The sequence below is a fragment of the Xenopus laevis genome, chromosome 7S, assembly GCF_017654675.1.
Source record: "Xenopus laevis strain J_2021 chromosome 7S, Xenopus_laevis_v10.1, whole genome shotgun sequence".
In the NCBI taxonomy this organism is placed as follows: Eukaryota; Metazoa; Chordata; class Amphibia; order Anura; family Pipidae; genus Xenopus; species Xenopus laevis.
The window spans coordinates 58,858,527-58,883,751 of record NC_054384.1 but is presented as its reverse complement, the minus strand read 5'-3'; the positions used below and the strand labels follow the sequence as shown (position 1 = coordinate 58,883,751).

The 25,225-nt window shown below is 38.9% G+C and overlaps 1 protein-coding gene across 3 annotated transcripts in view; it reads right to left on the bottom strand.

Moving 5' to 3' along the window:
- Nucleotides 1–25,225, bottom strand: part of LOC108697229 (kin of IRRE-like protein 3) — an 872,472-nt gene that overhangs the window by 345,050 nt on the left and 502,197 nt on the right. The gene's annotated exons all lie outside the window — the stretch shown is intronic.

Here is a 25,225-nt window from a genome sequence, read left to right as displayed (position 1 = left end):
AATATAGGTTATTGATGCATGACTCACAGTGCAGCAAAGCACTTTCCCTCTGTAAATAACACACTGAGGATTTTGACTTTTGCAGTTAGATTTGGAGAATGCATAGTTACAGAGTAATTACAGTCCAGTAATTACCAATTATTTTTGAAAGTAACAGCACAAGTGTTAGTTTTTGTGGGGAAAAAGCACATTTTCATGGCACAGTAGTTTAACTTTATGTCTCTGTGTTCCTTCTTGAAAGTGTATACCATAATGTAATTTCTGTATGTTAGGCGTAAATACAGTCAGGCTATAATGCAACTTCAGTAGCAGATGGTGACTGTGAAAAGGTTAAAATACACAAAAACACCTCTTGAGCTTGATTTCTCTTTTCTGTCAAAAGTTGAAGCCTTTTTTTTTTCTTTTTAAGACTGGCACGGATTTCTTTTTCCCAGAAATGTTTGTCCAAATGTCACATTTCAATCACAAATTGATTGAAGGCAATGGATTACTTTTGCAGCATTTCACTCATTTGTACATTTCAGTAGAGAGTAATAGATTGGAGAGAGGTACAGGAGAGGTGAAAGTGGGAAGGAGCCACATCACTCAGCGACAAAAGCACCACTGTGTGGATCAATTGGCTTAAGCCATTAGTGCCACCTACAGCACTTGGCACCTTTTCAAAATGTAGCTGAATATATCATTTAACTCTCTGCAGCTCTGGAAATATAAGCCATTGCCATCAGTCAAGATGGGCTAAATGTCAGTGATTTACTGTGAATTTTGAAGTAGCCTCACTAAACTTCACACACAATGAATTATAATATCTACCAATGTCCCAGTATGATCTAGGATAATGGCGACCCTTGGCTGCTCTTTTCCCATGGTGGATTAATGACATATGGGCCCCCTAGGCTATATCCAAGCAGGCCCCCCTTCTCAGCTACTGGGGAGTCCCGATGCATGCAGATCCAGGCACGTGTGCACCTGAGCTCTTTATGCTGAGTAGGGTTCAATGCCTTTCCTGACATTTTTCCCATCAGATGCACCCAACTGAACCCAGCAGCTAAAAGAAAAAGAAAAAAATAGAAACAATAATTTAAAAAAGACTAGATGGGCCCCTGATCACACTGGGTCCCTAGGCTATAGCCTAAGGTAGCCTGTGCATTAATCTGCCTCTGCTAATCTGCAGGTTTAGCAGGTTAAGATATAATTGAGCAACCTTTGCTCAGCTTTAGTGGTGCAGTCTAATGGTTTCCCAACTAATGTGGTAATGGGGTCTAATATGATTTCTGAGTAAAATATTTTACCCAAAAGGTTTTCTACAGATTTCCAGAATTGGGTTATTATGGGGGAGTGCCACATTGGCATTGTTCCAACCATCCCACACGCTCTCTAGCATTGTTGAGAGACTGTAGGCAACCAACCATGCAGTTTGCTTGGGGTATGATACCAAAAGAACATTATTTTGTACAGACTTTTCTGCAGTCTAACACATGAGACATTTCTTCTAGTGTTCTCCCACATATGTTCCCAGGTTTCTAATGAAAATTTTTGAGAGAGATTATCCTCCGATTTCAACATATACATGTGTTTAGGAAAAGGGTCAAGTCTGTTAAAAGCCTATAAATTATGGAGTTCAGAGCTCTTTGGTGGAGTCCAATTTTACAAAGCTGCTCAAATCATGTGAGGAGGGTTAGTTGCTCTTGATTTATAGAATTGTCCGACAGAAATGTTTAAGTTGCAGATATTCAAAAAACATCACTGAAGATATTTGGGGGCAGATTTATCAAAGGTCGAAGTTCGAATTCAAAAAGATCAATCTAATGGAGGTCGAAGTTTTTTGGGGTCGAAGTGGGCCGAATTCGACCTACTTCGAATCGTACGATCGTACTTTGATCAAAGTTTTTTTAACTTCGACCTTTGATCTCCCAAACTCCCCAAAATTGCCTCCATACAGGTTCTAGGAGGTCCCCCATAAGTTAAAACAGCACTTCGGCTGCTTTTAGATGGCAAATAGTCGAAGTTTTAAAGAGACAGTACTTAAAAAAAAAATAGATCTTCGAATTTTGAAGTTTTTTCAAATTTGAATCAAAGTTGGACTATTCAATGGTCGACGTACTCAAAAATTACTTTGAAATTTGAAGTTTTTTACTTCGAAAATTCACTTCGACCTTTGATAAATCTGCCCCTTGGTGTTTAGCCTGCACTTCAGTAAATGTTAAAAGTTTATTTGTTAGAGGATTAATAAAGTCATAAACTGTAAAAAGATGTGTGAAGCCCCAACATGTTTAAAAAAGAGAGAATAAGGGGTTGTCAAGTACCAGTGTTAGGGGTAAGTGAGGGCTTATTAGGTTGTATTTTTGTTTACCAAATACTTTTGTGTTGCCAAATACGTAGTGTAAATATTATGGGGCTTAGAGCTTCAGGTGGCAGCTTGACTTTTGGTCCTTTGAGCCATAGAAATGTGGCTAGATGTATGGGGGGGTATTAATAGTGCCTCTATGTATCCCCATTTTGAGGTTGGTTTATAAGTTGACCACCCTGAGACTTTTAAATAGGTGAGCAGTGATATAGTAACTTTCGATGTTTGGGTTGCTAGTCCACCTTGTCTCTTATTAGTCAGCATAACCGTTCTAGGTACCCGGCAGGCCCGGACTGGCAATCTGTGGGTTCTGGCAAATGCCAGAGGGGCTGCTGTAAGGTCCCATAGAAAGTCAGTATTTAGTGGGCTGGTGGGGACTGTTTGGGCCTCTATGTGGGCTGATTGGGCCTCTATGTGGGCTGATTGGGCCTCTGTGTACCTGAAATGCCAGGACCTATTTTAATTCTCAGTCTGGACCTGGTACCCGGTGCCTAGATTTTCCCCATATGAATTTAAAGAACATGGTCTGTAGGTTCTTAAGAACAGCCTTTGCTACTAGTATATGTAGGGTCTCAAAAAGGTATCATATCTTTTGGAGGATAGTAATTTTTAGTGCTGTTATTCTCCCCAGCCATGAGATAGTTAGAGGGTTCCATTTGTGGATGAGGTTATATATTTCTGTATAAGCTATAGGTTTTAGTAAGATGGACCCCTAGGTATTTCAGAGTATGGTCGATGATAGAGCGGTCGATGATAGAGCATTTTTAATATCTACTGGCAAGTTCAGAGGTAAGGTCTCTGTTTTATCTATGTTTACTTTATAACCTGAGTATAATCTGTATTCATTTAGAATTTTGTGGAGGTTGAGAAGAGACACAGTTGGGTTGGTTAATGTTAGAAGTACATCGTCTGCAAAAAGTGATTTGGTGAACTTGTGATCTTTAATTCTAGTGCCTGTAATATCTGGATGATTTCTGATGGCTGAGGTTAGGGGTTTGACGCTTAAGGCATATAATAAAGGGGACGGGGGCAGCCATGCCTCGTACCATTTTTTATGGGAATAGAGTGAGTGGGTGCTCCTGAAAATTTAAGGGTTGCCCTAGGTGATGAATACAGCCCATAGATAAGAAGGGGCATTCTAGTCCAAGTGTGGAAAGAAGATCAAACATATAGTCCCAGCGTAAGCGTTCAAATGCCTTTTCAGGCATCTAAGCTTAAAAGAAGGGCAGGTGTTTTTCTTTATGAATAACTTCTATTAGGTCATTGGTAAGTATTGTGTTATCCCCTGCCTGTCTGCCATTGACAAATCCCACTTGGTCAGAATCTATGATTTTGAGCATGAGAGGTGCTAACCTATTTGCTAAGATTTTTGTGCATAGATTTAAGTATTTAAGAATTTAGTAGAGCTAAGGTCTGTAGCTGCTACATTGGCTTGGGTCCTTACCCTCTTTGTAAGAGTGATATAGGAAGATAACATTCTGGATTGAATAGTTTCCCCTTCAGAGTTTCCACAAATTTCTTATAATAAGAATAAGGGAGGCCATCTAGGCCTGGGGCCTTTGAAGAGGGGAAGGATTTAATTGTATCCTTAATCTCCTCTGCCATTACCTCCTAATGCAAGTCCTCAGGGGTAAATCTAGTGCTAATATTTTCCACTAGGAAAGCCCTCCGTTTATGTTGGATCTTACTTTGCAGATGGACTGCAAACCATTTTATCTCTTTCTAATGAAAATGCTGTAAAAGAAGATTGTATCTGCTGATCCCTCAATTTTTTATCTAGGAGGGTGCGGTTTGTCATCTCATTCATAATATTTTTGTTGGTCCAGCTTAATGCTTTTTCAATATTTGTTGCCATTAGTGATTTCAATTGTTTGCGGATCCAGCTTATTTCTTTCCGCAGTGTTGCATTTGGATTTCTTTGTGCTGTGTTTTTAAAGGTTTTTAGTTTCTGTTTCAGAACAGTCAGTGTGATTTGGATTGATTCCGATGATTTGATATTGCTATAAATTTACTCCTGAGGACTGCTTTGTGTGCTTCCCACAACATAAATACATTAGTTACAGAATTTACATTTGCTTTTAAATGATCTTTCAAGGCTTGTAAGACATCTAAGCATATGTATGGTTCATTCAATAAAGTCTTATTTAGACGCCAGTGTGCACTCCTACTTGGAGCTTTAGATAGTTCTATGTCAAGCATAACTGCTGAGTGGTCAGACCAATGGATCGGGATAATTTCTGAGGATGCTTGGTGGGTTAATAGAGTTCTAGGTATTAGGAAAAAATCGAGTCGAGAATAAAGTTGATATCTTGTTAAGAAGAATGTATATAATTTATCATTGGGATGGTGGACATGCCAGGCATCTCGAAGGTCCAGTCTGAGTAGTAATTGTCGAAACCTTCGGCATAGAGTTTTATAATCAGTTTGCAACAGTCTCTGAGATTTAATATTACTATGTTAAAGTCCCCTCCGATTATAATAGGTGAATGATAGTCTCGAGAAATCTTAGTTAAGGTGCATTTAAGAAAAGCAGGGTGATTTGAGTTCGGAGAATAGATGTTAGCTATTTTAAGTGGTTTGCCTTCCAGAGTCCCTTCAATGATTAAAAAGCCGCCATTCTAATCGGTTAGAACCTTGGTGGGTTCAAATAGATCTTATGGATCATGGTGAGAAGGCCAGCTCTCTTAGTATTTCTATTAGTATTCATACAGAGTAAATAACAGCAAACTTTATAGAACCAAACATGTGAGATATTTGTGTCAATTCAGCCCTTGTTAATTAAGGACCAGCCAGGCCACCTTAGCCTGTTCAGGAGAGTGTCCAGTTCTATCTTGGAGTGTGTAAATTAGGTAGTAAAATTACTCACAGGAGATTCCTGGTTTGACCCGTGGTTCATTAGTCATCATATTCTCAGGATCTCAGAATATCAGGATCAGTCCGAGGGTTTCTGTGTTGCAGTTTTTCCCAAGTTGTTTTAAGTTTCTCCAGTTGCTTGTGTTGTTGGGTTGGTAATTGCTGTGGTTGATCTGGAGTCACGACACCGTGTTTTCATGTGATTTTAGGGAAATCAGTTCGGATCTTAGAGAATACAACGGATGCTTATTCAAAGACAGACACACAATGTTAGAGGAGGAAAACCACATTTTAAGGGATCCGTTCTCTCCCCAAGGCTAGTCACTTCAGACTATACATCTCTAAGTGCTGTTTTGATAGTGTTTGCTATGGTGGAGGTGATTTTATCCTGTAGTGCGGTTAAATGCTGTGAGAGTACCTGAGAGGTTACCTGATCTTGATCCTGTGTCAGCATGGAGGCATAGGAAATTTCCTGGTCTCTCTCCGGGTGCCCAGGCAAGCTAGGAGTTGAGGAGTCAGGAGGTGGTTCTAGATCTGAGTCCTCTCTGCCATCTTGTGTAGGCCTGCACATGGCTGGAGTTTTTTGTAAGTATGGGGACATCATCCCCGCCACTTCTTTCAGCCATTTCTTGCCCATCACTAAGGGCTCAGATGCTTTCTGTAACACCCGGTGCTGTCTGGCTGAGGTATATGGGGGGGGGAGGTATATTAGCAGGTGTTTGGGATTGGTCAGTACAGAGCCTTTCTGTGGTGCATGCTACTCACTCCATTGTGCGCATGCGCCCCCCCCCCGTTACAAGTGATTTCTGACAGTTACACCTCATTTTTTCATATAATAGAAAATGGGAGGAAAACATATACCAGACTATATCTCTGTTATGTGCCCTTCCTAAAACCCCTAGTGAATACAGTCAAATGGTTTGTTTCCACAGTAGTGCATTAAAATCTATGGGAGAGGTAGGAGCTCTGTCAGTGTTTTAATATTCTGTTCTAGAAGTTCATTTCTCCTTAACAATAAATCATATTTACTGTGTGTTATGCAGTAACTTTACTTAGTTTGCATTGCAGATTAACTGAAGTTTATAGTGAAACTCTGTAGAGCACATGGTGCATCCCAAGATGGCTGCTGCATGAGAAAACTGCACTGTCTGAGCAGCACCCTGTTACCTGACTATGAGTTTCTCATCACAATGCAAGGAGATTGCTTCTTATCTACTAATGTTTAATGTATTTTGCGTTATACTGCATGCTACATAAAGTTATAAAAATCCTGTAATATGTTTCTGGTGACATCTAGTAATAACTGCCTGTTGTAATGTAGGTGGGCTGGTAGCCTTGCTGTGTACATGAGAGTGACAATGGGGCTCATTTATCAACACTGGGCAAATTTGTCCATGGGCAGTAACCTATAGCAACCAGTTATTGAGTGACTTTCTTCAGCCAGCTGCAGGTAGAACCATAAATGCAACAATTTGATTGGGTTACTGCCCACAGGCAAATTTGCCCAGTGTTGATAAATTACTCCCATTGTGTTTCCCTGCTGTTTTTAAAGGGCATATCTGCTTAAGTCCTTTCATCAGCAGCTGTGTGTCTATATACTGAGTGAGTGTGGGGATCTGGTGGTTGCACAGACTGGTGCAACAAGGTGGGTTACACGTGTCATCAGTAAAAGTAGCAATGGAAACTATTTCTCTAGTTCTGGCAGAAGACAATGTGCAAAGTGCAAACACCCAACCATGTCATTTGACTACAATCCTTGCATCCATTTTATGTGGTCTATTGTTGAAAGGAACATTTTGTGCAAATCAATTTCTTTCATATGATAAGAAACATAAAGGATCACTTCTGAATGGTGGTGGGGGGTGTACGATCTAGTCACAAAGTGTTATGTTGTTTGCTTACAATGTACTTTGTCCCTCCTAAGTTTCACCTGCCACTCACAAGAGTACTGGGGTCCTTGTACTTTTTTGTACCTTGTCCTTTTTGAGGAATTCATTGTTTTGGTTTGCAGTTGGACAGAACAAATCTAGCTAACATCTGCAACATGCATAAAGATTTAAAGGTTAATTTACTATGTTAGAGGCCAGGGAGGATAGATATCTATATGCTTCCATCCACTCCTTCGTGAATACAGTGCTACCAAATGCAGACAGTGCTGCATTCATGGGGTAAACACAGGTAGCTGCACTCTGCACGTCTTTGTTCAGGTGCACAGCGCAAAAAACAAGGTTTGCATGGAAAATGCCAAATGTTTGCATTTGCACCCATTTTCTGCACTGAAGCACCCTGACATACGCATAGTAAGTGAGCCCTTTATTGTATAACACAGAGAAGATGAACTTAAGAGGATGTCAAAAATCATTTGAATTGCCAAAACATTTGCCTACTTGCAATTCCTGTTAAAATGTAATTGGCAGTAAGTGACAGCTTCAAGTGAAAAATTGTACTTCTGTTTTGTTTAAGGGGAGTATCCATGATGCTTTTAATCGAGTAAATAATAATTGTGATGAGGTACACAATACTTTTTAATACATTTTAACTTCCCCTGTTAGATCCCAAAGCTGCCTTTCACACACTTACCAGTAATTTTGTTCCCATGAGAATAATGTGCAGAAAGCTAAAGTGGATGGTAAATTTTAGCTATTTAATGTTAAAATAGCAGACTGCTTTGTCATTTAACAATCTATATCTGAATTGAATTTATTTGATGTTGTCATGACTTTAAATTGACCATAAAAATAGACACTTGCATATAGTGATTTATTTAGAGCTGTAAAAAGCTTTGCAGAAAATATAGCACCATGAATAGCTCACTTGTTGGTCCATTAAAACGTATAAAAACCTATGATGAATCTTCATTTCTTCAGAATCAGTTTGGCTACTAAAACAGCCTTTTAACAAATATCTGAGAAAGCGTAACGCTGAATAAAAATTCTTAAATATGTATGAGGCTGATTGCCAAGAGCGAGATAAGAAAATAGGAACTTGTCAGACTGCTCTAATGGACTGATTGATATTATATATGTGTATAGATATGTATTTATACACACCAACTCACTAACTAATGCATACATATATATTTATATGTATTCACTTGAAGATAAGTGGTAGATACATAAAAGGACACTGGTGAACAACAGCTGTTATTTATAGTAATTGATGTCATATACTGTAAACTGTCTAACTGTTTTGAAAAGCAGAGATACTGAAGTACATACACAGAGACAAGAAGAAACATGAAGGATGACCAGAACAAAATAACATTTTAACCATTTTACCATTTTCTTTCTGTATTAAAAATAAAGATACCTAGACCAACAGTTTGGATTTATGAAGTTTACTTACCATCCAGGTACAAGGTACTGTTTTATCTAAGTAAAAGGAAATCATATTTAAAAAATATAATAATAATAATGGAAGAGTATTAAAATGGACTGTATGAGAGATGGCTTTCCCATAATTCAGATATGTCTGTATATTCTGTTTCCAGATAATAAATCTCATGCTTTGCGGAAAAATTTGTGAATTTCCAGCGAAATTCACATAATGGTGAAAAATTTGCGAAACGGCGCCTTCTTTTTGATGCCGGCGTCAGTTTCACTAATTTTTGTAACATCCTTTTTAAAAACAAATAAAAAGGTAAGTAGAAAAACAGGGTAATCTTTAAACCATTAATGCACTGCTAAAATGGCAGTCAAGCAGAGTCTGACAGATAAGAATTATATGTCTCAGCACACTAGGAAGAATTTTAAGAACATTATCTTCATTTGTTATTATATCCCAGCTTTTTCTTCTTTAAAAGAACATAAGGAGAAAAAAAGAGTTCCTCTTGTCTGAAAGAATGGGTTTATTAGTAAGTAAAACTATGATTACCCTGTTAAAACATATTAATGGCTTGTTCTGAAACTGATAAGCAGACAGGAAGATTGATTTTAGTACACTTACTGTATATTTTAACTACATGTAAGGAACTATTATTTATGCATTATTAATGTTTGTCTCACATAAAGAACGAACCACAGCATTTTTTTGTACAAATCAATACCTTTGCATTGATTAAGAGATATTTACACTGTATATACCGTTGGCAAGTAAGAAGTTTATTTTTGAAAAACACTCTTTGGTAATTTAGAGCATTTTTTTTTACCCCTAAACGTAGAGAGGTCAGCATGTTTGGAAAGGTCACAAAAGCACACTATGGTAGGGTGATTTTTAGGAAAAGTATAGGCTATCCTTTACTTTTTAGGCTATATATATATATATATATATATATATATATATATATATATATATATATATATATATATATATATATATATATATATATATATATATATATATATATATATATATATATATAGTGACATGCCACTGGCCTGCACATGCACTTTTATGGGGGAATTAGCGTTTGGTAGGCAGGTAGCATAGGATTTGATTTTTGAGCTAAGAGACAGGGACACCAAGGCTTCAGACAAAAAACACAGCTTTATTAAGCACTGGGCATGGGATTGTATGAGGCATTCCCGATACCCCAAATACCCAAATAAACATACACAGACAGTATATGGTGGAAAGGTCGCTGCTTTTATTTAGGGGTTAACAAATAAATGACACTGTTACACCAGTTCTTTAACATCACTGACACTGTTCACATTTAATAACCCTTAGTTGCCTTTAGGCCCAGGAACCACCATACAGTCAGAAACTATCCGCCCACTTGGGCGACATTTACCCCACCGCCAATCTAGCCGAACACATTCAGCAAGAATGGCCCCTCCACTAACCATGCAGCTCTTTCCACCATATCCTGAAAGTCACTATTCAAAATATCCAGGCCTATGCCTGACAAGTGAACTAAATCATCCCTATACAAACCTGGACATCCATCTTCCAGCTCAGTGTGTCTAAAAGAGAAACCACCCAATAATGGCATGAATTTAAACAGTGCTCTGTTGATCTTCTTTCTGACCCTCTCCAAAGGCTTAAGATAAGGGAACTGAACCCACACAAGCCTCTGAAAACTTCAGAAAAAACAACCAACACGTCATTAAAAGTTAGTCTCAACTGAGTTAGATCGCGTTTCATGAAATTAATTGGATCCAAGGTTTTAACCTTTCCAATGTAATTTCCCCCTAAATCAGGGATCCCCAACCTTTTGAACCCGTGAGCAACATTCAGAATTAAAAGGAGTTGGGGAGCAACACTAGCATGAAAAATTTTCCCGGAGTGCCAAATAAGGGCTGTAATTGCCCATTTAGTAGCCCCTATGTGGACTGTCAACCTACATTGAGGCTCTGTTTGGCAGTACACCTGGTTTTTATGCAACCAAAACTTGCTCCCAAGCCAGAAATTCAAAAATAAGCTCCTGCTTTGAGGCCACTGGGAGCAACATCCAAGGGGCTGGAGAGCAACATGTTGCTCACAAGCTGCCGGTTGGGGATCACTGCCCTAAATGAACTATAATTATATCAGGCTTGGGGAAAGTAGCCCTTGCAGCCCAAATAGCGGACCACAAATCAGCCCATTTCATACCCCTTCTCCCAAACCAGAAAACTTGAAATTTGCAAGGATCTAGTAAGTTTGATGTGTAAGGTCTCCTAACTGCTCTTTCTTCGGCCCAACAAACAAAGGAATGCCCAACAATCCATACTGTCTTCTTGCTGGACTCTGAAACAAACATGCAATAATTAGTACGTTTTTTTTGACATGTGAAGACGTACGTACAATTTAAACCTTCCCGAATTCCATCTTCCCAGCCTCTTAATCACAGATTCATCTAGGCCCAAATAGGCTGCCTCAGTGGCTGCACCAATTCTAAAAGAACGAGGGGTAAGATTCAAGTTTCCAAAACCACATTTTTCCACACACAACTTGAATATTCTGCTATATTGAAACCTAGTTACTAGAGTAAAATCTTCATGTATTAAAAAGGAAATACTACCTACTGGCCTTACCAACAAAAATTCCTTCACTGATCTAACTGGGCAAATGCTAGAATTCTGCAACTCTTGCAGGCATACAATGCAACCTTTTTGAAACTGGTCCGTTTTCGATCTCCTGATGAAAATTTTTACTTTATCAAGACCCAACATGAGATCACCCACTCTCAAACTTGAAACTGATTTCTTATTCTCTGCTACCAATTCACCCAAACGGAAAGCTGCAAAAAATGACAAGACAAAAGTTGTTTTAAATAATATCTCCTCATAGTTAGAAAAACAAATATCGGACAATGATGAAATCAGCCTTCTCAATAGATCTGCAGAGATCGGTCTTCTACTATCCGGTTTAGTAAACTGTCTTTTGTGACCTTTAATCATTTGCTTAACCACAAAATAACTATTCACAGGCTTCTCACCTCTCAACTTTTGAAAAAATGAAATCCCTGCTAAAATCTTCAGCATACTGGAACTAGATAAGTCCTCTTTCATGAGGGATAAAACAAAATTAATAGCCACATGCTCAGGAAGTAACAAACCTGTCTTGTCCAAACCTGCCATAAACATGCACCATTTTCCCCAGCTCTTAATATAGGAATCCCATGTAGCTTCCGAAACCGAATTCTTGATAGATTCCTTCAATCCGGCAAAATTAAACCCCATAAATGCTGTGGACAATCCGTACTTTCCTCGTCCGCCTCTGGCGCCAACCTCCGAAACCTCTGTAATTGAAAGCGAGATAAGGCATCCGCAATTTAATTTCTTGTGCCTGGTATGTGTTTCGCTCTCACCCAAATGTTATTGACTAAACAACAAAGAACCAAATGCCTCAAAAGTCTGACTACCTCTGCAGATTTGGATGATAGATTATTGACCGACAACACCACTCCCATATTATCGCAATTAAACAACAAACGTTTTCCTACAAAATACTTACCCCATACCACAATTGTTACTACCACAGGAAACAATTCCAGTAGCACCAAATTTTTTGTTAAGCCAATCTCCTTCCAAGTTTCAGGCCAACTCCCTACACACCAATGACCGGCCCAATAAACTCCAAAACCTTCAGACCCTGCTGCATCTGTAAATATCTGCAAATCTGAAGCAACTGCAAATTCCTGTTGCCACAATGACCTTCCATTATAAGTTTGCAAAAACTGCTGCCAAACTATCAAATCCTCCTTTACTTCTTTTGTCAATTTGACATGACAGTTAGGAGACTTCAAACCTATTGTTAATGCTGATAACCTTTTAGAAAATATTCTACCCATAGGCATTATTCTGGATGCAAATGCCAACATACCCAGTAAGATTGAAGCTCTTTAAGTAACACCTTTTTAGTTAACATTATATTAACCACATTCTTAAATTTGACCAGCTTGTCCTGTGGAAGCCTAAATTCCATAACTTCAGAATCAATAGTTATATCTAGGAATTCTATTTGTGTTGTTGGAAAAACTGTTTTTTCTTTACATAGTGGCACACCAAGAAAGCTACACAATGAGCAAAAAGGATGTAACAAAAAATTACATATCTCTGACCTGGACGGTCCGACAAATAAAAAATCATCCAGGTAATGCATTGATAAATTTATACCTGTCCCAAATTTTAGAATCTACTCCAAGAACCTTGAATAATGCTTCGAAATAAGCACATGACAAAGCACAACCCATAGGTAGACAACGGTCAAAATAACATTTTTGAAGAAAATGAAAGCCTAAAGAACTGAAGCTATCGGGATGCTGCTTCAACATCACATTTTGCCATCAATGCACCTTCACCACATTTCACCAATAAACTCACAGCTTGATCAAATATGGCATAAGAGACCGAACACAGCTCCTTTTCTATTTGATCATTTAAAGATTAACCTTTAGGATACGACAGATGATGAATCAATCTAAATGCCCCTTTTTCTTTTTTAGGCACTACCCCAAGAGGGGACAGCCTAAAATTTTTAAAAGGAGGATTGTCAAAGGGACCAGCAACTCTCCCTAATTTACACTCTTTTTCAATTTTTGCTACCACCACTTCCGGATGATCTTTTACAGATGACAAATTATCAACCCAATCAACACCTAAGCCATTATAAGCTGGCAGGCGAAAGCCTTCCTCAAAGCCTTTCCTGATTAGCCATGCTTTCTCCTTGTTTGGGTACACCTCTAACAATCTGAGCATTTTTTGCCACTTCACCGGACTCCATGCTTTTGAGTAAGTACTCTCTTGTGCTTGATTGCGCCAAAGCACCACCACTGAGTTTACAAAAAAATTTCTGTGCTGGGTGACCACCAGAGCACCAAGAACATTCATGCTTGAAACGACAATTTGCAAACTTGCATTGATTCTCATTATACGCCCAACAAAAACCTTTCTTATGCAATTGGCTTGTCTGGTTTTGTCTTTGCATACTAAAAGCACTTCTCTGGGGAAGCATTAAGCTGACCCATAGGCCAACATCTTTCATACCCCACCTTAAGCCTCTATGCACTGCCAATTTTTGTCTAAAAACATCATCATAATTAAACCATGCCATTCCAGCAAAATTTTTATACGCCTCCAAAAGAATGTCCACGTGTTGAAAAAGCCCTGTACATTTCTCTGGGAACTTTTCACCCAACACACTGGAAAATATACAAAACGCTTGCAACCAGTTATTAAATGACCGAGGGATAGGTCTCCTTCTATCCTCATCTGTTTTATCTTCAACCCTTTTGTCACTCTTTGCAAGAAATTCTTTTGACGCTGGAAGCAGTGATAACAAATAAATGTACTCTCCACGGCAAATTTTTTCTTTTATACTAGGTGTCAAATGAAATCCCAATGGAGAAACTTCACACCCCATAGCTTCTTTAATGAAGTTTCTGCCACCCCTTGAGAGCGCATCACTGACACATTACTTAACCTTGGTAATGCCTCTTCCTGACTCTGCACCCACACATTTGCCACACTTTGCAACCTCTGTGCACCAGGCTCTGTCACTGACAGACCCCTAGACTCAGTAATTGTGTCACAGACTGCCCCACTCCCGGCATCCTTAAAAACATTTAACATTTTTGATAAAGCATTTACCGCTTCACCTAGCTTAGCAACATGAGGTACTAACTCACCCTCTATGGGTTCCTCCGGTTGCTTGTCCTGTCTTTGATTGGCTTGCGATGTAGAAGCCATATCTGGCTGGACCAGGTAGTAGTTTTCTTCTTTGTCGGAAAAGTAGTGCTGCTGCCCCCTCCTGAACAAGTGCTCCTGTTCTCGACTCTGTTCCCCATTCCTCTGCTTTGAGAAGCTGGGCTAAATGAACGACGGCTTGATTTACGTTGCTGGCTTCTGGTAGCGCAGTGGCCTCTTTAACACAGGCTCTTCTTCCTCCTGAACGTCATTAATCTCCGTCAGAATGACCTCCTCCCTTACTGGCTCCTCTTCAAATATGAGCGAGGGTGTCGGTGCTGCTTCCAAACACGCCATTCACCCCCTCCAGGCTCCGCTGCCTTCTGTCGCATTCTTTCTATTAGCTCGTCCATTTCTGCTCCTCGTGACTTTATCTCTCCTGAGACTAAGGTTGAAGCTCGCTCCAGCCGGCGCAGATCCCAAAAGACCGAATACACTGCTGCAATGGTATTTATAACCTTCGCCCCTACCCCTGGCACCTGCAGCCAATCACTAAATCACTAGCCCACCTGCCCGCTAACAGAGATGTCGCGAACTGTTCGCCGGCGAACTTGTTCGCGCGAACATCGGGTGTTCGCGCTCGCCGGAAGTTCGCGAACGTCGCGCGACGTTCGCCATTTTGGGTTCGCCATTGTTGGCGCTTTTTTTTGCCCTCTCACCCCAGACCAGCAGGTACATGGCAGCCAATCAGGAAGCTCTCCCCTGGACCACTCCCCTTCCCTATAAAAACCGAAGCCCTGCAGCGTTTTTTCACTCTGCCTGTGTGTGCTGAAGAGATAGTGTAGGGAGAGAGCTGCTGCCTGTTAGTGATTTCAGGGACAGTTGAAAGTTTGCTGGCTAGTAATCGTTTTGATACTGCTCTGTTATTGGAGGGACAGAAGTCTGCAGGGGTTTGAGGGACATTTTAGCTTAGGTAGCTTTGCTGGCTAGTAATCTACCTTCTACTGCAGTGCTCTGTATGTAGCTGCAGTGGGCAGCTGTCCTGCTTCTGATCTCATCTGCTGACTGCTGCAATAACAGTAGTCCTTGTAAGGACTGCTTTTATTTATTTTTTTGTTGTTTTACTACTACTACTACTACTACTACTATAAGAGCCCAGTGCTATTAGTCTAGCAGTGTTGGGGAGTGGGACTGGTGTGCTAATCTGCTGCTCCTAGTAGTTCAGCAGCACCAACTTTAATTTTTTTTTTTTAATATTCATTTTTTTTTATTTTACTTTTTTTTATTTTACTACCGCTGTAGTAGTGTATAAGTTGACCTTTTAGGCATTATTTGCCCTGTAGGCATTATTTGCACACTGTTTTCTTCAACCCGCCATCGAGCTGTGTGACCTTGTTCCCATTCTGTCTAAATATCCATAATATTACCGTCTCCAGAAAAAACACCGGAGTCACTTTTTTCAAGCAGCATTCATATATTTTACGTAATCCGTATCCACCGCTGTAGTAGTGTATACGTTGGCCTTGTAGGCATTATTTGCACACTGTTTTCTTCAACCCGCCATCGAGCTGTGTGACCTTGTTCCCATTCTGTCTAAATATCCATAATATTACCGTCTCCAGAAAAAACACCGGAGTCACTTTTTTCAAGCAGCATTCATATATTTTACGTAATCCGTATCCACCGCTGTAGTAGTATATACGTTGGCCTTGTAGGCATTATTTGCACACTGTTTTCTTCAACCCGCCATCGAGCTGTGTGACCTTGTTCCCATTCTGTCTAAATATCCATAATATTACCGTCTCCAGAAAAAACACCGGAGTCACTTTTTTCAAGCAGCCATAATATATTTTACGTAATCCGTATCCACCGCTGTAGTAGTGTATACGTTGGCCTTGTAGGCATTATTTGCACACTGTTTTCTTCAACCCGCCATCGAGCTGTGTGACCTTGTTCCCATTCTGTCTAAATATCCATAATATTACCGTCTCCAGAAAAAACACCGGAGTGACTTTTTTCATTGCATATTTTTTCTGGCAACTGTGCTTCAGTGGCTGCAACCAAAAAAACTGGGCAAACAATGTCTACAAGGTCAACGTATGGCGAAAAATGACTATTTTCAGCATTTATATGGCATATTTTTTATGGCAACTGTGCTTCAGTGGCTGCGTCCAAAAAAACTGGGCAAACAATGCCTACAAGGTCAACGTATGGCAGTTGTTTAAAGAGAACAGTAGATTACTAGCCAGCAAAGCTACCTAAGCTAAAATGTCCCTCAAATCCCTGCAGACTTCTGTCCCTCCAATACAGAGCAGTATCAAGCAGATTACTAGCCAGCAAACTTACTATCATCTGTCCCTGAAATCACTAACAGCTCTCCCCCTACACTATCTCTTCCAAGCACACACAGGCAGATTTTTCAGATACATTTTTGCCCTTGATCCCCCTCTGGCATGCCACTGTCCAGGTCGTTGCACCCTTTAAACAACTTTAAAATCATTTTTCTGGCCAGAAATGTCTTTTCTAGATGTTAAAGTTCGCCTTCCCATTGAAGTCTATGGGGTTCGCGAACCGTTCGCGAACCGCTCGCATTTTTGCGCAAGTTCGCGAATATGTTCGCGAACTTTTTTTCCGACGTTCGCTACATCCCTACCCGCTAATTAACCTTTAAACTTAGCCCCAACAATCCCATGAGTCCCTTCCCTTATCTCTCGGCCCTAACCATTCCCAATGAAAAGGCAACAGAAAAAATGTTCAGGTTACAGTTAAACAACTTCACTGTAGAACATGCAGGGTACAGTTCAGCAAATACATTCAGGGTTTTCCCCCTCTGGTCGCTCACCATCAAGGGAAACTCTCACCCTCTTGCACTTTGAAGTATTTGGGCTTCACACTCAGCCCTGTTGGCTTACCCTCCTGGGACTCAGACTCACTAGCCTCTGACAGTCCTTTTCTCTTTCTTTCACAACAAGGGATTTAGGCTCCAACCTCTGGAACTCTCTAGCTGGCAGCAAAGCTCCTTCTGCCCAGCTCTGTCTCTCACAGCCCTTCACTTCCCTAACCCTCTAGGAGGTGTTTGGAGAGCCCTGAACTGTGCTCACACAGCCCTTTTACATTGCCAGGTAGCTCCTCTCTCAGCTGCCACTTAATTACCTGCCTGAGAGGGAATATTAACCCTACCTGAGCCGAGTATTCCTTTGCAGCACATACAATGCAGTTTAAATGCACTCTTTTATGTGCCTTTTGCTCTAAGACAGTGGTGTTTCCCAAACACCCCTGTGTCAATATATATATATATATATATATATATATATATATATATATATATATATATATATATATATATATATATATATATATATATATATATATAATATCAAAACAGGGGGGTTGTGGGAGCACTCTAAAGGCTTTAAAGTATATATATAAGTATAATAAATGCTATTGCATATGTACCCAAATAGGGGTTATTTTGTTACAAAGTTATGATCATATTTTTGGGTACATATGCAATAGCATTTATTATACTTATATATACTTTAAAGCCTTTAGAGTGCTCCCACAACCCCCCTGTTTTGATATTGTATATTTAGCCAGGAGCTGTGGCATAGCTTCAGTGGTTGTAGCACCCCATACCCCCCCTTTAAACTAGTGGTGATCCTATGCTTTTAAAATTGGGCGTTTGTTTTGGGAATATCTCTCCTTTAAAAGCCTGATTGCTGGCTGGGGAGGATTTAGCCCTTAGTGAAAAAACAGCGTTCAACGGACATTGATTACAGGTAATGCTAAAATGCACATAAAATATAAAACAAGTTAGGGACCGCCATTCGGGGTTTACCTTGACGTGGTATGGTGGCTTATCAATTTTATGATCATAACTTTGTAACAAAATAACCCCTGTTTTGGGTACATATGCAATAGCATTTATTATACTTATATATACTTTAAAGCCTTTAGAGTGCTCCCACAACCCCCCTGTTTTGATATTGTATATTTAGCCAGGAGCTGTGGCATAGCTTCAGTGGTTGTAGCACCCCATACCCCCCCTTTAAACTAGTGGTGATCCTATGCTTTTAAAATTGGGCGTTTGTTTTGGGAATATCTCTCCTTTAAAAGCCTGATTGCTGGCTGGGGAGGATTTAGCCCTTAGTGAAAAAACAGCGTTCAACGGACATTGATTACAGGTAATGCTAAAATGCACATAAAATATAAAACAAGTTAGGGACCGCCATTCGGGGTTTACCTTGACGTGGTATGGTGGCTTATCAATTTTATGATCATAACTTTGTAACAAAATAACCCCTGTTTTGGGTACATATGCAATAGCATTTATTATACTTATATATACTTTAAAGCCTTTAGAGTGCTCCCACAACCCCCCTGTTTTGATATTATATATATATATATATATATATATATATATATATATATATATATATATATATATATAATATCAAAACAGGGGAGTTGTGGGAGCACTCTAAAGGCTTTAAGGTATATATATATAAGTATAATAAATGCTATTGCATATGTACCCAAATAGGGGTTATTTTGTTACAAAGTTATGATCATAAAATTGATAAGCCACCATACCACGTCAAGGTAAACCCCGAATGGCGGTCCCTAACTTGTTTTATTTTTTATGTGCATTTTAGCATTACCTGTAATCAATGTCCATTGAACGCTGTTTTTTCACTGAGGGCTAAATCCTCCCCAGCCAGCAATCAGGCTTTTAAAGGAGAGATATTCCCAAAACAAACGCCCAATTTTAAAAGCATAGGAACACCTATACATATATATATATATATATATATACATATATATATATACAAGTCCGAGAAGCATGAGTGCACACTGGGGTTTGATAAAAATATAATTTTATTAGGTTACATTAAAACTGATCAACGTTTCGGTCCGAACCTAGGACCTTTATCAAGATACAAACTGTTTTAAAATAAACCCTTAAATAGACAAAGGGAAGAAACACTCACCCAATCACGTGTCGCGTATAGAATCATGTGATCGAAGAGGACAGAACCAATCACCAAGTAGTCTATTAACCATTTAGTGTGTTTAAAAAAATATATATATATATATGGAGGCAAAGTTTACAATTTATAAGCTCAAGTAGAAAAACTGCAACTAAACTTGTGCAACTTTTTTCCCATTATTGATTTTTTTTTTTAAATGCTAATGCTTAAGAACAAGTAAACCCAAAGAGAATAATGGTCAGTTTTATTGTGGAAGAATATACCTCAGAAGTGAAAGGGGCAAATTTACTAAATTCCGAATTGGCTAACGTCATTTTGCCACTTCGCAAATTTACTAACAGTCACCCTGGTGAAAATTCGCCAGCGATGTAGATAGAGTAGCGCAACTTCGCACCCTAAAGCTGGCGAAGTTGCACTCTGGCGAAGGGGGCAAAACGACGTAAATTTACTAAGATTGTTTTTTTTCTGAACGCTACCTCCTTCGCCAGAGTTTACTTCGCCAGGTCAGAGTAGGCGAAGTTCAATAGAGTAGATAGGAGTTAGTAAAAAAAAATTTAAATTTTTCCCAAAATAGTTGAAAATTTGGCTGGCGTTTTTTGGGTGATAGGCTGAAAATGAACAAATAATTTTTTTAGGGTGCCCACCTTCTCCCCTACATTTGTTAACATATGGCATCTTAAATATACTGTGGGCACATGTGTAGGGCATTATAACACCTATATAAACTTTAATTAACTTTCCCTTGGCTTGTGTAGTGTTGTGTATGCGCTGCTTCATACACGTCCATTCAAATTTAAATTTGGCGCTGTATGCAAATTACTATGCAATTAATTATTATGACGAATTAAAGCTAGCGCAACTTCGATACCTTTCGCCTCCTGAGCTATTTTAGTGAATTAGCGGCGGCCTGGTTAAAATTCGCCTGGCGAAGTGCGGCCAAGGCCGCGCTAGCGAATTTCCGGATTTTAGTAAATTTGTCCCCAATTGTCATTGTTCCTTGGTGGCCTTTCCACAAATTTGGCGCTGTATGCAAATTACTGTGACAAATTAAAGCTAGCACAATTTCGATACCTTTCGCCTCCTGAGCACAACTTCGTATTTTAGTGAATTAGCGGCGGCCTGGTGAAAATTCGCCTGGCGAAGTGCGGCCAAGGCTGCGCTAGCGAATTTATGGATTTTAGTGAATTTGCCCCCAAATGTCATTGTTCCTTCATTTTCAGTGAAGCTATAAAATCTTGAAAACCCTAGAACAGTACAGTACAGTAAACTTGCTTGAAATCTTCAGACAACTCCCATAATGTTTAAATAAACTTAACAAGCTTTTAAATGCCAAGATTTTTCTTGTTTCTTCGTTAATAAATTGAAACTATTTCTAGTCTAAACTATTCGTAATTGTGTTTTTGGATGAGTGTCAGAAAATAATTTATTTTATATGGACCAGATGGAATGATTTCTTCCCAACCCAGGAGGTTGGCATTTTCAGCTCAATATTTAGTTTTTGTTTCTTGGGTGACAGCTGCTGTACTCAGAGAATTACTCACAGTAATTCACAGGTATGAAGTGGGCTTCTAAGGCCAATGGCATCTTCACTATATTAGTGCCTTGGTCCTTTTATGGAGAAACTGGTGATCAAATTACCCAGGCCTCTTAAAGAAATAGTGACATCAAAAAATGAAATGAAGTGTTTTAAAGTAATACAAATATAATGCAGTGTTGCACTGCACTGGTAAAACTGCTGCGTTGGCTTCAGAAACACTACTATTGTTTATATAAATAAGCTGCTGTGTATCAATGGGGACAGCCATTCAAATGAGAAAATGCTCAAGTTACACAGCAGATAGCAGATAATCTCTGTAGAACATAATGCTGTTAACTTTTATCCATATGTGCCTTATACTCTTTTTTTCAATTTCCGCCATTGCTACACAGCAGCTTGTTTATATCAAATATAGTAGTGTTTCTGAAGCAAACAGATCAGTTTTACCAGTGCAGGCAGGACTGGATTTACATAGCGCACGCCCCCATTCCCTCCCTTTTATTTGGGAAAATGGGGATTGGTGCACAGGAAATTTAAAAAACTATTGTATCTCCTGCGCATCCCCAGTGTGTCTGAACCAATGTGGGTGTGGTTGAGCAGCATGCCACCCCTTAAAATCCTGCTGCCCTAGGCCCAGGCCTTGGTGGCCTTTCCACAAATCCGGGCCTGAGTACAGGGCAAACGGTACATGATACTTTCATTACATTAATACACTTATTTTTTGCTGTTACTGTTCCTGTAGTGTCCATTGTGTTTTAATAGAAATGGGAAAGAGCACCACTTATAGTGGATGCTGCTTCTTGTAGGTGGAGAATTATGAATAGAATTGCATCTTTTTCAGAAGACTGCACCAACCAAGAATGGCTGTGTTGCATTGTTCTAAAATGCCAATGCTTCCCCATTTTAAAGGGCAGATTTATCAAAGGTCAAAGTGAAAATTCGATTTTCAAGCTAATTTTTGTGTACTTCGACTAGGGAATAGTCCAAATTCGATTTGAACTCAAAAAAATGTGAGAATTCGAATTTCGAAATTTATCATGTACTGTCTCTTTAAAAAAATTCACTTCGACCATTTGCCATCTAAAACCTGCCAAATTGCTGTTTTAGCCTATGGGAGACCTCCTAGAAACTATTTGGAGTCAATTGGTGGACTTTGAAAAATCGAAGGGTTTTTTTTTGGAAAAACTTTAAATCAAATGCTATTGAGTGCGTTATTACTTCAATTCATATGATTCGAATTAGACCGAATATAGACCTATTTGATCGAAAACGGACCTATTTGACCACAAAAAACTTCAATTTAATTTCGGTTGGTCTTTTTGAATTTCGAAGTTTTTCAAATTCGAAATTCGACCCTTGATAAATCTGCCCCTAAGGGACTATTTTAGTGTGTTCTGAATTCTTAAAGCAAGATTACAATTTCAATCACTAGAATCACCTGCTCACGATCTTTCACTGTCTTTCTCAAATGTTTACTGTATTGTAACTCTTAATCTGAATAAACATATTCAATACTTTTGACTTTCTAACACATTTATGGGGGAATGTAATAAAAGTCGCAAAGAGAAAATCAATGTGCACAAATAAGAATAAAAATTCACATCTTGCAATGTAATATTCTTCATTAAACTGTTATCGCATTGCAACTTTTTATTGCACACATTTAAGTAGTGATTGAAGGTGTTGTAATCTTTTGGAGCAAACATAACTTTTTCAGTAAGAAGCTTTATTACATTCACTGCACACTGGCACAACCTGTAAAATTCACAAACTTTCTTCTACTGTCGAAAGTGGTCTCTAAACTGTTTCCGGGTTCACAAAATCTATATTAAATTTGTGCAAAGGCAGAACTTTTCAAATTGCGAATAATTTTTCCATTATGGACTTTTATTACATTCCCCTATATGTGCATGTCTGTGAACTAAATTGGTAACTGCAATTAGCCTTTTCACTCCTGTTTTGCAAGTCTGTGGCAACTTTTTTTTTAAGAACACAAATTACCGTATATACTCGAGTATAAGCCGACCCGAGTATAAGCCGAGGTACCTAATTTTACCTACAAAAACTGGGAAAACTTATTGACTCTAGTATAAGCCTAGACACAACTACAGCCCTGTCTCCCAGCAGCGCACATTCTGCCAAAGCGACCCCCCAGCGATCAACCGGACTTCTTTGCAAAGCTGATGGTGACAGAGAATTGCCAAACGGATTACCGTGTGCATTGTCCCACTGTCCCACTACCATGTGCAGAGGGCGCTGTTTGATATTGCCATCAATGTTAATCTTTCGTATAACCAACAGAGGGCACTGTGTGATATTGCAGTCACTGTTATTCTTTCATATAACCAACAGAGGGCACTGTGTGATATTGCAGTCACTGTTATTCTTCCATATAACCAACAGATGGCGCTGTGTGATATTGCAGTCACTGTTATTCTTTCATATAACCAACAGAGGGTGCTGTGTGATATTGCAGTCACTGCTATTCTTTCATATAACCAACAGAGGGCGCACTGTTATTCTTTCATACAACCAACAGATGGCGCTGTGTGATATTGCAGTCACTGTTATTCTTTCATATAACCAACAGATGCAGTCACTGTTATTCTTTCATATAACCAACAGAGGGTGCACTGTTATTCTTTCATATAACCAACAGAGGGCATTGTGGGATATTGCAGTCTCTCCCCAAGTGAACTGTTGGTATAGGAATGATTAAAAGTGACTGCAATCTCAGCTACTCGGGTCGGGTACCGCTAACCCGAGGTAGACTTTTTCAGCACTTTTTGGATGCTGAAAAACTCGGCTTATACTCGGGTATATACGGTACATTTTTAGATGCAGTGTTGAAGAAATGCAAGTGTCTGCTGAGTCAGGGCAATTTATGCAACAGAAAGACCACTTCTGCTGCAAAACCCACTTTTTTAAAAGCGATAAAAGGTATTTAAAGCAAACTTCTTCTAAAACAATTATACTCATGTACAGCCTTTTCACTTTTATATATTGCTATAGCATTGTTTGCATTTTAGATGTGAATCTAGTTATATAACTATGCAATACATGAATACTCATATGAGAGTGAGTAACTTTTGATATTATATTTTTAAGTTTCAGGAAGTAAAGGGAGGTTGGTAATTTAATTTCCCACCATACTTTATAAACTCCCTTGATTAAAGGAACGGTAACACTAAAAAATTAAAGTGTTTTAAAGTAATGAAAATATCATGTACTGCACTGTTGTCCTGTACTGGTAAAACGGATCTAATTTAATTCAAATAAATCAGCTACTGTGTAGCAATGGCAGAGACTGAAAAAAGGCTATATGGCACAAGTTAAATAGTGGTTAACAGAAAACACTGTTATGTTCTACAGAGCTTATCTGCTATCTGCTGTGGGACCTTAGCCTTTTCTCCTTTGAATGGCTGCCCCCATTGCTACACAGCAGCATATTATATAAAAATAGTAGTGTTTCTGAAGTAAACACAGCAGTTTTACCAGCTTAGGGCAACACTGCATTATATTTTTATTACTTTAAAACACTTTAATTTTTTGATGTTACTGCTCCTTTACGATATGTATTATTGGGTGTGCTCTCATACAGATCCCATAGTAGTCTGATTCTGACGCAGTGTCATGTGACATGATCTTTGTTCTGCTAATGCAGAAGTGTTAATAAAGTTATGTCTTCTTGAAGCAAGGGAAGCATGGTGTCTGTGTGCAGTTTCTCTTCTTTCTAAAAAGAAAGCTGCAGGCGCACATTAGATTGAGCTACCCGTTATTCCATCTCTTAAGCAGAATGGCAACATCCCTGGATATATTCAAAATATAGTCAGTCTAATCTGTTATTTTCTCCCACTGCTGTAACAGATCCTGGGAATACCCATTTTTTTTTATTACAAAAGACCATAGTATATTGACCGCTACTGTGCATGTCCATTTAATTTCAATTTATCCCATCAAACTGGTTGGCTGAATTGTGCCAGCCAATGGTATCAATAACATGCAAATTACTGGAAGGAAGGAACATGCACAGTAGCACTTCCAGCTTTTCAACACTCTGCTCTGGGAACAAGCAGTAAACCAAGCATGACAGGGAATCAGAGATTTTTTTCAGGACTAGCAATAAGCAGATGAAGAAGTAGATAACATGTTAATGCAAAACTGTAAAATTGAATGCATTCAAGAAAATCATGGCAAAAATAAGCTGCAGTTTCACATGCAGTTTTTGAAACTCAGTTAAGAAAACGTTGCCACCTAAAACCTTCTGAGATGAATTAAAAGTCATAGTTAGTGTATCTTTAGTATTAAAGCAAATACATTTTTTGTTTTTGACAGAATATCTTCTAGTAGTTCTACAAGAGTTTGATAATTATGATATTTTTGAAGTCTATAGATTTTTTTGAATGGCAGCTACAAAATATAAGTAGTCTATCAGCTAGGCTGGGCTTCTAGC